The 12,614-nt window shown below is 44.8% G+C and overlaps 1 protein-coding gene across 1 annotated transcript in view; it reads left to right on the forward strand.

Moving 5' to 3' along the window:
- The first annotated feature begins 246 nt into the window (after positions 1-246).
- CASZ1 (castor zinc finger 1) overlaps positions 247-12,614 on the forward strand; it is a 280,840-nt gene continuing 268,472 nt past the window's right edge. The window contains exon 1 of the mRNA XM_057431546.1: positions 247-530. The gene's annotated coding sequence lies outside the window, so the exon portion shown is untranslated. The remainder of the gene's footprint in view (positions 531-12,614) is intronic.

Consider the following 12,614-nt stretch of genomic DNA (forward strand, 5'->3'; position numbering starts at 1 on the left):
ACAAACGTTGGTGTTCTGTCATGGAAGCCTTGCCTCGTTGTCCATGCAGCGGGTGCTGGCCGTGTTACCTCCACGGTGAAGCGCTGGTACCTCAGCAAGGCGGGGATGGGGCAGCCTCTCCCCCACCGGCAGCCATTTTGTGGCTGCCAGAGGCCTGCATGGCACCTCAGGGGTTGGTGCTCCCCTGGGCTGCTGCAGCTGAGGAAGAGCTGAGGCAGAACTGAGAAACCCTCGGCTGGAAGACTCCTTGGACAAGTGTCCTGCCTCCCCCTCGTGCTGTCTTCACCTTTCCTTGGGCAGAAAGCCCCTGAGGGAGGATCTTGTGGAGACAGCCCATGGAAGGCTGGGCACAGCCTCATTTCGGGACATCCTGAGGAGAAACTTCTTCCAGAAGCCCCACTGCTTGTGTCCTCCATCATCTGGTGATGTCTAGCATGGACCTGGGGAGGTTCAGCTGCTGCCAAGGACCTGCTGTGTGCTGCTGGCAGCCATCGGGGTGTCTGGGGAAGCAGCTCCTGCACCAGCAATGGGTGAGTATTTGCTCTGTGTCCTAAAAATGGATCCCTCCTTAAGCACCTTTTTGTGATCAGTGAGCCACAGGGCTGGCTGCAGAATCCTCTGAAATAAGAGCTGTGGTCTCTTGAGTTGACACCATTAATTTTTCCCTTTAAGTTTTGTGTCAATCCAAGGTCAGTGGCCTCCAGGCCTGGGCTCTCCATTGATCTCCTTGAGTGATATAAATAGGTTTTCAACAGAGTTGCCTGCTTTCCTTACTGTAGCTACGTATAGATTTTGTCTTTACTGTGGCTAAATGGTATGGTCAGATGGCTTGCAGTAAATTTGGCGGAGAGTTAATTTAATGTCCTGGAGTCTGTGTGACTGGATGGAGTTGGGCTGGAGTATGTTGTTTCTCTGAGTGAATCTGAAGTAAATGTATATTATAAGCCATCCTGTACAGTATATCTCTTTATAATATGCTTGACAAGAGCCTATAAGACTGGCTTATGCTTTCCTGAGGAGCTGGGTTGAGCAGGATGGTGCTTGGGCATTGGGGTGAGCTGGATGGTGCACTGGGCTGGAACAAGTGGCTGCCTCTTCCTGGGAGCAGGTGAAATGCCATAAAGACAAAGAGATCTGGGTAAACTGCATGCTTTGACTGGATTAGTATAAGCTTTTTGGACTGGCCGTGCCAAGTGGCTCAAGTGTTTGTTAGAGGGTTTAGCAGGTACTTTTGATTTGGTGGAAACGGGTTTTGCTCTCAGAGTTGGTTGGATTTGTGTACACATGCTGCATTTAATTTCTTAGACCATGTGCCTCCACTTCTCTTTGGCTGATAAATGTCTTGGTAGATAACAAACATGTAGTTGTGTCTCTTTTGAAGTGTGTGAGTATCGAGAACCTGACTGCTATTTATCTGTGGCTATTGTTCTTATCTCCACTTTTTCCATCTTGTTAGTTGACATTGCAGCTATCATGTTCTGCCTAGTGTTTCCTAATGCCCTCTGACCAAAGTTAAACTGGAGCTGGTGTCACTTGTATGTGTGGCTCTTCTACTTCCTTTGTCCTGAAAAGAAGGAACAGCAGGCTAAATGTTTTCTGGACATCCTGTGAAAGCCAGAACACTCACTGTGGAGAACTGGATTAACATCTCACCAAATGACTCTTAGCAAGTGAAAGAAACACAAATGTTATGATAGTAAATAGCCTATTGCATAATAAACATCGACTCCCATTTCAGACCACTTGCTCCTTATGCAGCAGGAAGATGGCCAGAGTGTGACTGACCAGTGTAGGAAGAAGGGAAGGTAGCTTTCCCTCATGCTTTCAGATCACAAATTCCATAGGGCTAGGAGCAAAGACTAATGGATGTGGCAGAAATTTAGGTAATAAAGGATTACTCCTGACTTTACTACATATTCTCTATGTAACTGTGTCCATTTCATTCAGTTTGCCATTTGCCTTGCTTTCCTGTGCAACATGCCTATGATGCAAAGAGGTAATAGGAAAAAAAAATCCATCAGTAGCTATGAGGCACTCGGCTGCTGTGGTCAGATAAGTACCACAGTGAAGGAAACTCCTCTAAGTATCTATTAAGGACAGCACTTCACAGGGCTATTGCCCCTTCTATCCAAGGTGCACGGAGCATTCCATCAATGCTACTCATACTCCTTCAATCCCCCTGAGAAGCAACGCATTATAAATCCCATTTTACAGATGGGCGAACTGACTTCTCCCCAAGTCCCAGAGTGGTTCAGTGACAGAGCTGGGAATTGAACCATTAGACATTTTCCTCTTCATGACAGCTCTGTACAATCCCAGGACTCATTTATTTTCCCTATTAAAAAAGAAGTAAACAAGTATTTTCTTTTGGAGACCCACTGAGGATGGGGGATTGGGGAAAAAATGGAAGTAAAATTAAAAATAAAATGACATAATTCCCCACTGGCCCCGAGTTGTCCAGTCTCCTTTACGTTCACACTTCTCTTTGTTATGTTTCCTTGAAGTTGAACCTCCCTAGAGAAGGGAACCTCAGTTTCTGGTGCTGGGGAAGAAATGCTTCAAGAAAAAGAAAATAATTGCAGCTGCAATGTTAAAAATAAGAAGCTAATCAAAGGCAGCCCATGTGGGCGCCACTTTCATCTCTCATCTTCAAAGAGGTGCAAACAAACATTGCTGGCGTGCCAAGCAGCAGCCTCAGCGGCTGATGATCCCATTACTCCTCCAGCGTCCACACTCCCCTTCCATGCTGCTGAGCCTGTAGGCATGGGACTCCAGGATCACTGCCAAGGTGGGAACCTCTACTCACCAGAGGGGAAGCCACATATGGAATTCCTCTGTGGATCCAAATTATTTCATAACAAACATACTTGCGCCCTACAGATCATTCCTTGTGCTGTTGCCTTTAGAGCCTTTCTAGCAATGATAATAGCATCTCTCACTCCCTAAGATGCTGAAAAGCCTTCTAGATTGGAGGTTTTGTTCTGATGGGTTTGGGGGGGTCTTGTTTTCCAAAGACTTGTTGTTTTTAAAAAAATAATACCCCGGCTCTGATGAAATCCAGATGTGTGAAATGCAGCAGAAGTGTGGATTAGTCGCGGCACTGGGAAATTTGCAGCGCTAGGTCTTCTCCAAATGCTCTTGAACTTGCCTTGAAGTCAATACAGCTAATGTATTTGTGCCTCAGTTTACCTGAGCTTACTTGCCTTGATGTAAGCTTGGCTCTTCCTGCATGTCCTGGTGCAGTCCATGCAATAAGAATCTAACTAGCTCCGAACAAGCCAGTTAAAGTGAGAACACAGAGTATGGTGCTCTGCCTGGGCTAACACAACTTAATTATGGCAAAATCATTTTAAGTGTGGTAATACTGCTACGTTGCTCCTGCTTCCAGAATGAAAAAGAAGTGGTAAATGTTCCACCCCTGGCAGTGCTCAAGGCCAGGTTGGACAGAGCCTTGGGTGACATGGTCTAGTGTGAGGTGTCCCTGCCCATGACAGGGGGGTTGGAACTGAATGATCTTAAGGTCCTTTCCAACCCAAACTGTTCTATGAGAGCATTCATAGAAACCTTGGATATTTGTATGTGTGCTGTGTGGTGCAACATGAGGTAATCCATCTTGGACTAAGAGGATAAATAAACTAAGGGGCCTGAACAATTTTCCCCAATACTCAGATGTTTCACCAGATGAGTGAGTGAAAAAAGATCATGTATTCTCTTTTATGCCTTGTTCAGTGCATGAGCAAAACATTGCTCACAGATACTGACCTCCTACTGAGGGCATTCTATGGGATGAGGATGTAAAAGAACCATTCAACTCTTGGGCTCTGTCACTGTTCTTGTGAAAACTTTTAGGCTACTTCACCAGCTGTAAACCCATGATGTTTTAGATAAATAGTTCTGAAAGCCCTAGATTAAAAGAGCTAGGTGTTATTTCTTGGAGCTAAACTGAATCTTGATATTGCCAGAATCTTGGCAGAGCAGATGCCTTTACCACCTTGTACCTGTCTAGGGCTTTCCTGCTCTTTTAACCTCATGAGAACATTACAGTAGCTGCAAGAACAGTTCACTGGTGCGGTCATCCACCCACAGAAGCTCTGCTGGGGCTGCCCTGTGTTCACAAGAAAAAGCTGGGAGACAGAGGGGAAGGAGAAGAATTGGATCCAGCTCGTTGTAATGAAGAAAGCCTGTTCCAGCCAGGGAAGGATTCAATTAGGAGGCCGGAGGAATATGGATGATACAAGGAGGGCACCAGGACATCTGGGGCTGCCACTGCGAGGAAGAATAAAGGTGCTTTGCATAAGAACAGGATGCAATCATACGGGAAGAGGGATCTGCTCCCAAGTAGCAGTGGTTCCCCCTCCCCTCTACAGTGCACAACAAGGTACAGATTAGACCATTACACCCAGGGGAAGCCACAGAGTTGCACTCTCTTTTTCATGGACAGTAGCAGGAAATCGGTGGATTGGAACCAAATGAGAAACCTTACTCAAACCAGATGTGACCCCAGGGAGATCAGAAATGCAGAGATGTTTTTGCTTTGACATATCCGCCAGTGTTGAGGGTGGGGGAAGGCAGAGGGTGGCAGCAGCCGATTAGATGCTGCTGGATTGTATCATGCTGGTAACAGGCTGGCTGGGTTTCAGCGTAAAAAATATAGAAGGCCATTCTACATAGTCAAAACCATTAATGTATCCCAAATTTTAGGTGGCTCATCACCTGCTTCAGCAGCAGGACTTTGATCTGGGACCTTCATAGCCATACTGCTTGAGTAAACCATATCTGTAGGCTACAGCCTGTCTTGTGATCAATCACGGGTGACCAAAGGTACCCTCTATTTCCATTCAGCCTACTTCATAAAATAATTTGAGTCTAGATAGTTAACAGAAGAAAATTAAAGCACAGAGCTATGGTGACATATGCTGTGAAGTCTATTTTAAGTACCAACACCAAAAACATCACTCTGGCTAGATTTTAGTTTAGCTCTCCTGTGTCTAATTCTGATCCCCTGCTTAATGGGAACTCATTTTCAAACCTCATGAGACAGTGATGAGAGTAGAATTGAACGGAGTAGACATTTTGTTTAAAGACCCAGCTGTGGAATCTTATGGTTAGGTGAGTTTTTTTTCTTGCTTGCATAAGTCAAAGGCAAGTTCTGACATCAACAATCTCCAAAAGAAGTCTGCAATTCTGTCACCATAAAGGCTCTGAAGTCAGGTCAGTACAAAGTAATCCAATGTATTCATTCATTTTCAGACCTCATGATTATAAAAGCCTGATGCGTGAGTTTTTCGCTTATTTGATTCTGGTAATAATGAAATGAAATGACGGGAAATCAGTTTCTCCCCTGGCACTCTCGCTCTGTCTCTTCCTTCATTCTCTCTGTCTAAACAAGGAGTCCAGAATTAACTTCAGTTAGCATTAAATTCTTTCCAAGCCCTTGAAGACAGTGATCAGTGTGTCCTGTATTTTGTGCCAGGCCACAGGACATTTGTAACAAAAAGGCAAAAATCCCTTTTCCAGCTCTTTGTTTCCCTGCTGCTGCCTTACATGGAACAGTTAGCTGGTGAATTACCATGAGTGAGGAAGAGCCTACAGGAAGTCAGTGTGTTTCACAAGGAGCCACCAAGTATGGGGACCTTCTCTTGATCCAGTACCAGCATAGGCTGTTGCTCTTGAAGGGACTGCCTATCCGTATGCAAATATTGTCAGATTTTAATCTGTTAATTATGAATATTTCTGTGGATGAGGCCATTTCTCATGTTCTGTTTTTAGTGAGCCGGCACCTAGTTGGTGTCTGCTAGAATCCATTGTAGACTTTGGGACAGGAGGTTTCTGCTTAGCCTATGAAAAAAAAATCTGTCCTGTCTGCCCCACAGTCTGGCAAGTCAAGAAGGGCTTATCAGTAAGAGCAGGAAGAAGCCAAAACCTTTCTTGCTTTGTGCCATCTAAACATCAGGCACCTGAAGGACTAAGGCTTTACAGTTTTGACTGGGTAGAGGTTTTGCGCTCTGAGCATGGCTGTAAATATGAAGTTTAGGGGGAGGAATTGGGCAGACTGGAATTGGCTGAACTGGAAAGAAGCCTGTGGCTGCCTGCAGAATGTCTCTGGTATCAGAATGAACCTAGGCATCATCCAGGAGGAGTCTGAGGTGCAGTGAATATGGACCTAATGATACAACAGGAACATGTTGCTAGAGACCCTGTCAGCACTCGCGTGCTTTACAACTATATCTGACCCCTCCTGGGGATGAAGGGTGAGTTTCTGGTTTAAATTAGCCCAGATGAGATGCAGTGTTGACAGGACTCAGCAAGGTTTGCAGTGGAGTTTTGCTAGCTGGCCACCCCAAGCGGTAACAGAGCCATGGGTGGGAGAGTTGCCAAGTGGGTACCTTATAAAGCAGGCTGAGGGTGAAGCTTCTTGAATGATAGAATAGAACCTCCTCCTCCTTTCCCAGACACTTCAATGATCGTAGCCCACAAAACCGAAATAGCTGTCAGAGAACAAGCTGGATTTCATTTTCCTGCTGGTGATGTCTGCATGGTATTCAACATAGAAGTTTTATTCTTCAGTGTGAAGGGCAGAAAGTCCCCAGTTTGTTGTCTCAGTCCCAAAGGAATGGGCTTATAGGCATAAAAGTCAGAGAAATTCCTATTTGCCACAGAAAATACAGCTTAAAAAAGTCTGAACACTGGGATGTGGTCTTACCCTTTATGCTCCTAATGCCTCCAACTGCTCTGGAAATAGGGGATATTTCTGAAATTAGTGTCTTGGAGGCCTGATGAGGAACAGGGCCCGAAGTTGAGAGAAGACTAAATGATGTGCAAAGCAGTGCGTTAAAGAGATAGAAAACATTGTGCTTTCCTGAAGAAAATGAAAATTGGCTCCTCAGTGAGGCACTTTTCAACCAGTGTGTATAACTCTTGCTTGGAAACTAAACAGAATCGACCAACTTGTAATTTATGACAACTTCCTTTGGCATGTGCTCGGGTCTGTTTGCACCATTGCCATGGCAGTAAAGGAACTATTTATTCGTCCAGCTACCTCACCACATCCTGCAGGGCCTTCCACTGGAGACAAAGGCAAACCTGATTCAAAATGGCAAGGAAAGCTAGTTAGCACTCAGGAAATTGGAGGTCAAGTATCATCCTATTCTTCTGCTTCTTGCACATTATCATTTCAGACTGAGAAGAAAAAGTTGTGCAGAACTGCTCCTTACATTTAGAAAGCTGCTTTTATCTGAGAGTTGTTAGGGCTTCATAAAGCACAACCTCACACCATTGTTTATCCATAGATAGTGTGCAAAAGTGTAAAGTCATGGACTTGCTGTGAAGAATTTACAGTCCATCATCACAGTTACATTAAAAGTCCACATGCTAAAGCATGGGTTTCTTACTGAATTGGCATAGAAGTCTAAAGTGCCTGTTTGGACAAGAACCATGGCAATGCCTAAATAGGACTCTTCATGCTCAGCCTGGTTTTGGGATGTTCCTAGCAGCTTTCCCAAAGTTCTCTGTCTCTTTCATAGCAGTAAAGAAAGCTTAAGTATGCACTGCCTTTTCGTGCCCCCATTTCACCCTCTTCGCTGTGCCCCCAGAGCATTTGCAGAACTATTCAGTAGGCCAATTTGGTTATCTAAGCTAAAATAAACCCATTTTGGGCAAAAAGGTTATTTCTGATGAATCTATTGATGCAGTTTACTGTGTGCTCTTGTAAGCAGTGTTTTGGCAAAATTGAGGTGGCATTAGAAGGCATTTGATGAGCTGTGTGAACATTGTCATGGCCACAACATATTCAGTCAAACTGCATTCTTGGTATCAGCAAGGTGTAGACAGTGCACATATCTGAGGTAGCCTGTGGTAACTCCAAGTAAGTCTGTGAGCAGAATGAGCTAGTGGCCAGTGAGATGGGAATCCTGTAAAAGAATCCCAATGGCCAAGACCAGATTTTCAACAACAGGCAAGTAATTTAATGTATCCTGCATATCAGTTGTATTTACATGCATGATTATCTGCTTAGTGTATAAATGCATCTTCTTGATGTGTTCAGCCAGTGGGTAAGGATTAGAGACTGTGTCTAGTGTTGTGTTGCAATGGCTTGGTTGATTATGAAATAATTATCTCAAGATACATGTAGTGGGTTCCTGCTGTTCTTAGAGGCTGGATAGATGCTTCCTGTGAGTTTTCATTGAAAATTCAAGTCCTCTTTTTGTCAATTGTAAGCCATGCATTTAGTAGAAAGCAAAATATGAATGCTTAGTAAAGGGTCAGTGCATAGGGTCTAACAGCTTTGAGATGATATCCTGGCAAATCTGGGAAAAAGGAAAGCTTCCCCTTCAAAGTCTGTGTGGTCTTGTTTTGCTGTCACATCTATAAATGCAGCAAACTTCAATAGCAATGTTGGCACTTTAGCTAAGGAGTAACGTATTCTTGGCTAGTTAATATCAGTGTGTATTTGTTCAGGAGGATATATACCTTAATCTTCTGTAGACCCCTTCCAACTTTTCGCTTTCTTTCTTTCTTTTCCCCTCTTCCTACAACAGATACCCACATGCAGTATCCTTAAAGAACTGTGGGTCATGCTTTCTGGATCCGCGATCCTACCCTGTTCCTTGGAGCTGCACAGATCTTTTTTTAATCCCTTCACATGAAGCTGTGGTGAAAGTTCTGGGTTTCTCTGGCTTGTGTGTTCTGAGCATGATGGATTTTCCTTTATGCACAGCTAGCCCCTATTAAGTGAGCAGCACATACTCAAGAGAGTGAAAGAATATGAGAAGTTGGAACTGATTTTAAGGGAGTAGATGGAACGAGCTGCAAAGCCAGGGAGTGTTCATTCTGTGAAACAAGGGGTCTCTTCTCTAATGTGAGACTGAAGACAGAGAGGGGTGTGACGTGCTAAACACTAAAACTGAAATTCAGGACTAGCTCTTGGATCCCTCTATGCAAGCACTCATGGCTAGTATATGGTAAAAGCAGGGTTTGCCTATGTCCAGGAGTTTCAAGTTTATTTTAAGCTTCATCTGTTCTTAAAACCCTCATTCCTCTGAAATAACAGCTTTTATTCAGTGGCTCTCATTTCACCCTTTGGGTTCAAACCCTTGCTTGGGTCTACCGAATTTACTTATGTGGTGGTTCTTGACTATTGGCATAGAGCCTTTGGGATCGAAATGAGGCAAACCTTCTTTACCAGCTGTGGTCCAAGTTCTCACCTGAGCCAGAAACTGCTGTTCAAACAGTAATGATGAGATACCATAATGTATTAACATCACAAATAGATTACTAAGAGCAACAGTTTCAGAGCAAATGGCTCTGTGGTTCCCAGCAGTTATTGCAGGCATGGATTTTAGAGTGGAATGGGTTAACTCAGGGATTCTCAACTGGTTTTGACAGGCAGCCACTCTGCTGTGTTAATAGTGTCAAAACCCAAGCTCAGTTGGGATGCTCCTTGAAATAGGCAGACCAGGAATCCTTGGGGAAGACTTGATGATGGGGTCAGATAATTCACTCTTTGTGTTAATTCTTCTCTTTGGAGCCAAGGAACAAGTCTGTTAAAATGTTTGCCCAATACTTTGGGGCCAGCAGTTATGATTACGCTTATTCTAATACATATCCATACCCTTGATGACTCACTGATGCAAATCTGTTTGACTGCTTCCATGAGGGGTTTGCAGCAGAGTGTGGTGGAGGAGGAGACAACCTGATCCTTGGGGTTGAGCCCAAGGGGGAGATTTCTCCTCCTTTACATGCCCTTGCAACTGTGACGGACTTCAGTGGGGCGCCTGGATTTGGCTTTTGGTTTAGCTGTGGCTCTTCAGTGAGACCTGACCGAAGTTCTTCACTGAGACAATGTAATTGGGACATAAGTGAATTCCAGTCAGTTCGGGAAACACATCCTTTCAGTTCCTGAAAACATGCTATTATTAATTAACGAGCGCAAATACTAAGGGGGCCGCACGCTTTTCCTTCGCTGGTCTCAGACTTGTGTCTCTCCATTCGTCTCTTCTTGCTAAATTTTTCAGTGTTTTTAACATCAGACTGATGTTACGTATAATTACCAACTTTGCACCAAAATTATATTTGACATGGCTTGTGTGGGAAATTAGAGCATTTCAGAGACTACAAATTCACCTGGGAAGATGAGCCAGGCAAGACAAGGCACTGCAGAGTGGAAGTAATTTGAATATTACATGTGCCCTCCTGAAAATGCCAAAATCATTTAAATTGCTAGAAAGGATATTTTCCCTAATTAGCTGTGTGTGCTGGAGGGCTCATAATAATGCACTGCATGGGGAAGAATGGACTGGCAGAACAGAGGCTGCCTGTGCACCGCAGGGGGCAGCGACAAACTGGCGGTAGGAAGAGTTCCCCTTTCCTCTCTGAAGGCATAAAGGTATTTATCATCCCTGCAGCTGTTTACAGTGATGCCTCGATTTTTAAATGTATAGAGAATGTGCTTGGTTCCCTGGTCATCCATAGTGGTAGCTACTGGCGGAACCTAAGGGTGTGTTAGCTGTGGAGCTGTGCTCCAAACTCGGATCCTTTGCTATTTGCTGTTTCGGGAGGATCTAACTGCCTCAGCTGTGCTCCACCCTCAGGCATCACTGTGCTGCTCTCTGGCACTTCTTCAGCTTCACAGGGTCCCACAAATACAGTCTCCGTTCCCCTCACTTTGCTCTTTACTCCCTGGGGCCCTGCTGGTATGTTCTCACTTCCTTCCACAATTACAGTGATAGCCCCAGTTAGGCCAAGCCAAGTCTGTCTCTTTTTTTCCCCTCTCTAAATTACCCTGATGCCTGTAGACGTTCTGGGGAGATGTATGCAGGGAGAGCAAGAGGCGGACACGCTCTCACGGATCTTCTCTCTTCCTGACATCGATTGTTTAAGCACTAAACCATTCGCTGACTCTTGTGACTCTAAATGATGTGGGGCTTTTTCGAGGTTTTCCTCCCCACAGCTACAGAAACCGCACTGGAGCACTAGTCTCTCTAATGTGAGGGCTTCCACCTGTGACTGCGGAGTGAGGCTGCTGCTGGTTCCATCTCCTTTTCTGCCATCACCATTCCTGTGGTTTCTGCTTAGTTACATATTCATTTTTATAATGCAATTATCATCTTGTGGGATAAAGGAGGGGAAGACACCCTAATTAGCTGCTTAAAGCACTTTAAAACTGCATGTGTCCATGTCTTTAAAGGAGACAGGACTGCAGAATGGATGGTGTTGCACTGTGCTGCATGTTTCCAGTGTTGAGCTTTGCAGGGAACAGGATTGTACCCACCTTGTCTGATCCATTACCATGGCAGCGATTTCCCATTTAACTGTCACAGGGTCTGGGTCCCCATTGCTTCCTTGCACCACAAGGTATCATTTGCACCCTTGCAAAGTGAATGTAAATCATTACCCTGTTGTGCAAACAGGAAGTTTTGGCTTGGGAGCTTTTCAAGACTGCTTCATAAGGAATGAACAATAACATGAATTTCAGGACAGGGTACAAAGGGCTTTAAACTCTCCCACACCCTGAAGCGCTGTAGGCCAGGTTCAGAGATAGAGACATCTTATTCCCAGTGAAGTTGGAATTAGGCACCTCCATTCCCTTGGGGATCTGGGCTCTTAAGTGCATGGAAAGGCTGCTTTGTAAGAGCAAGGAGGAATGTAAATATTGGCCAAGGATGCCAAAGCTAACACCTGCTTTTTGGGAAACTGCCCTGGCATCTTTCGTGTCCACAGAGTGGCTGGGCCCTGTGGTTAAGGTTTCAGCATGGTCCTTGGCTTGCTTCCCTTAGAAAGATGAAGAGCTGAGTTGATTTGAGAACATTACTCCTGGACAGTTCATTGATTCCTTCACTTGCTTTCCGAGGACTGCAGGCAGGAGTGATGCTTGTAATCTTCCAAAGCACACAAGCCCCAGTATGTCAACTTCGCAAGCCTTTTCCAGGTGGGAACTTGCTTGGAGGTTCAGTACTAGGGCTCAGCGTCATTGCAGTTCCATGTGCCTGGCTGTGTTTAGGAATGATGAAGGATGATGTGCCTGGACAGGAAGGGAGGTGGCTCCAGGAAGACTTGAAAAACGAGAAGTATTGTTTTGTTTTAAATGCTGATTGTTTTGTGTAACTTGGGCAACTGTTTACTATTCTTGCTGCACAGGAGAGGAGGGAAGTGGATGAGTAATGCACCCTGATGAATGCCTTTCCTTTACTTTGCTCATAAAGTGATAGTTACACCCTCTGTCAGACCCATTTTCATACAGTCTGTGGCCTTGATATTACTTTCTGTTGTCATCCATATTCCTTTAATGCAACTTCATTTGCAGCTCAGGGTTTCATGTTTCCTTGGAGGGTTGCAGAGTTTGGCATGTGCTCTGGAAGCCATCCCTGGCCATACAGTTGCTGTGTGCAGGGCAGTAGGGAGGGTATGCACCTTTGGCATGTATGGCCTCTCCCGTAGTAGAAAAGCTGCTAGTAAGAGCAGCAGGTAATGCCTTCCAGGTAGATTCCATAATACCTTCCTTTGATAATGTAGCATCTCCTCTAGGTTAGTTGCTACAAGGAAGAATCCACTGTACAAGGAGCATGTGGAGATGGCAAATGTTCAGTTTGGCCTCCTTGTGCTAGCAGAGCCGACTG

The sequence above is a fragment of the Pezoporus wallicus genome, unplaced genomic scaffold, assembly GCF_028554395.1.
Source record: "Pezoporus wallicus isolate ANWC-B61680 ecotype Strahan unplaced genomic scaffold, APGP_CSIRO_Pwel_v1 contig_8006, whole genome shotgun sequence".
Classification (NCBI taxonomy): Eukaryota; Metazoa; Chordata; class Aves; order Psittaciformes; family Psittacidae; genus Pezoporus; species Pezoporus wallicus.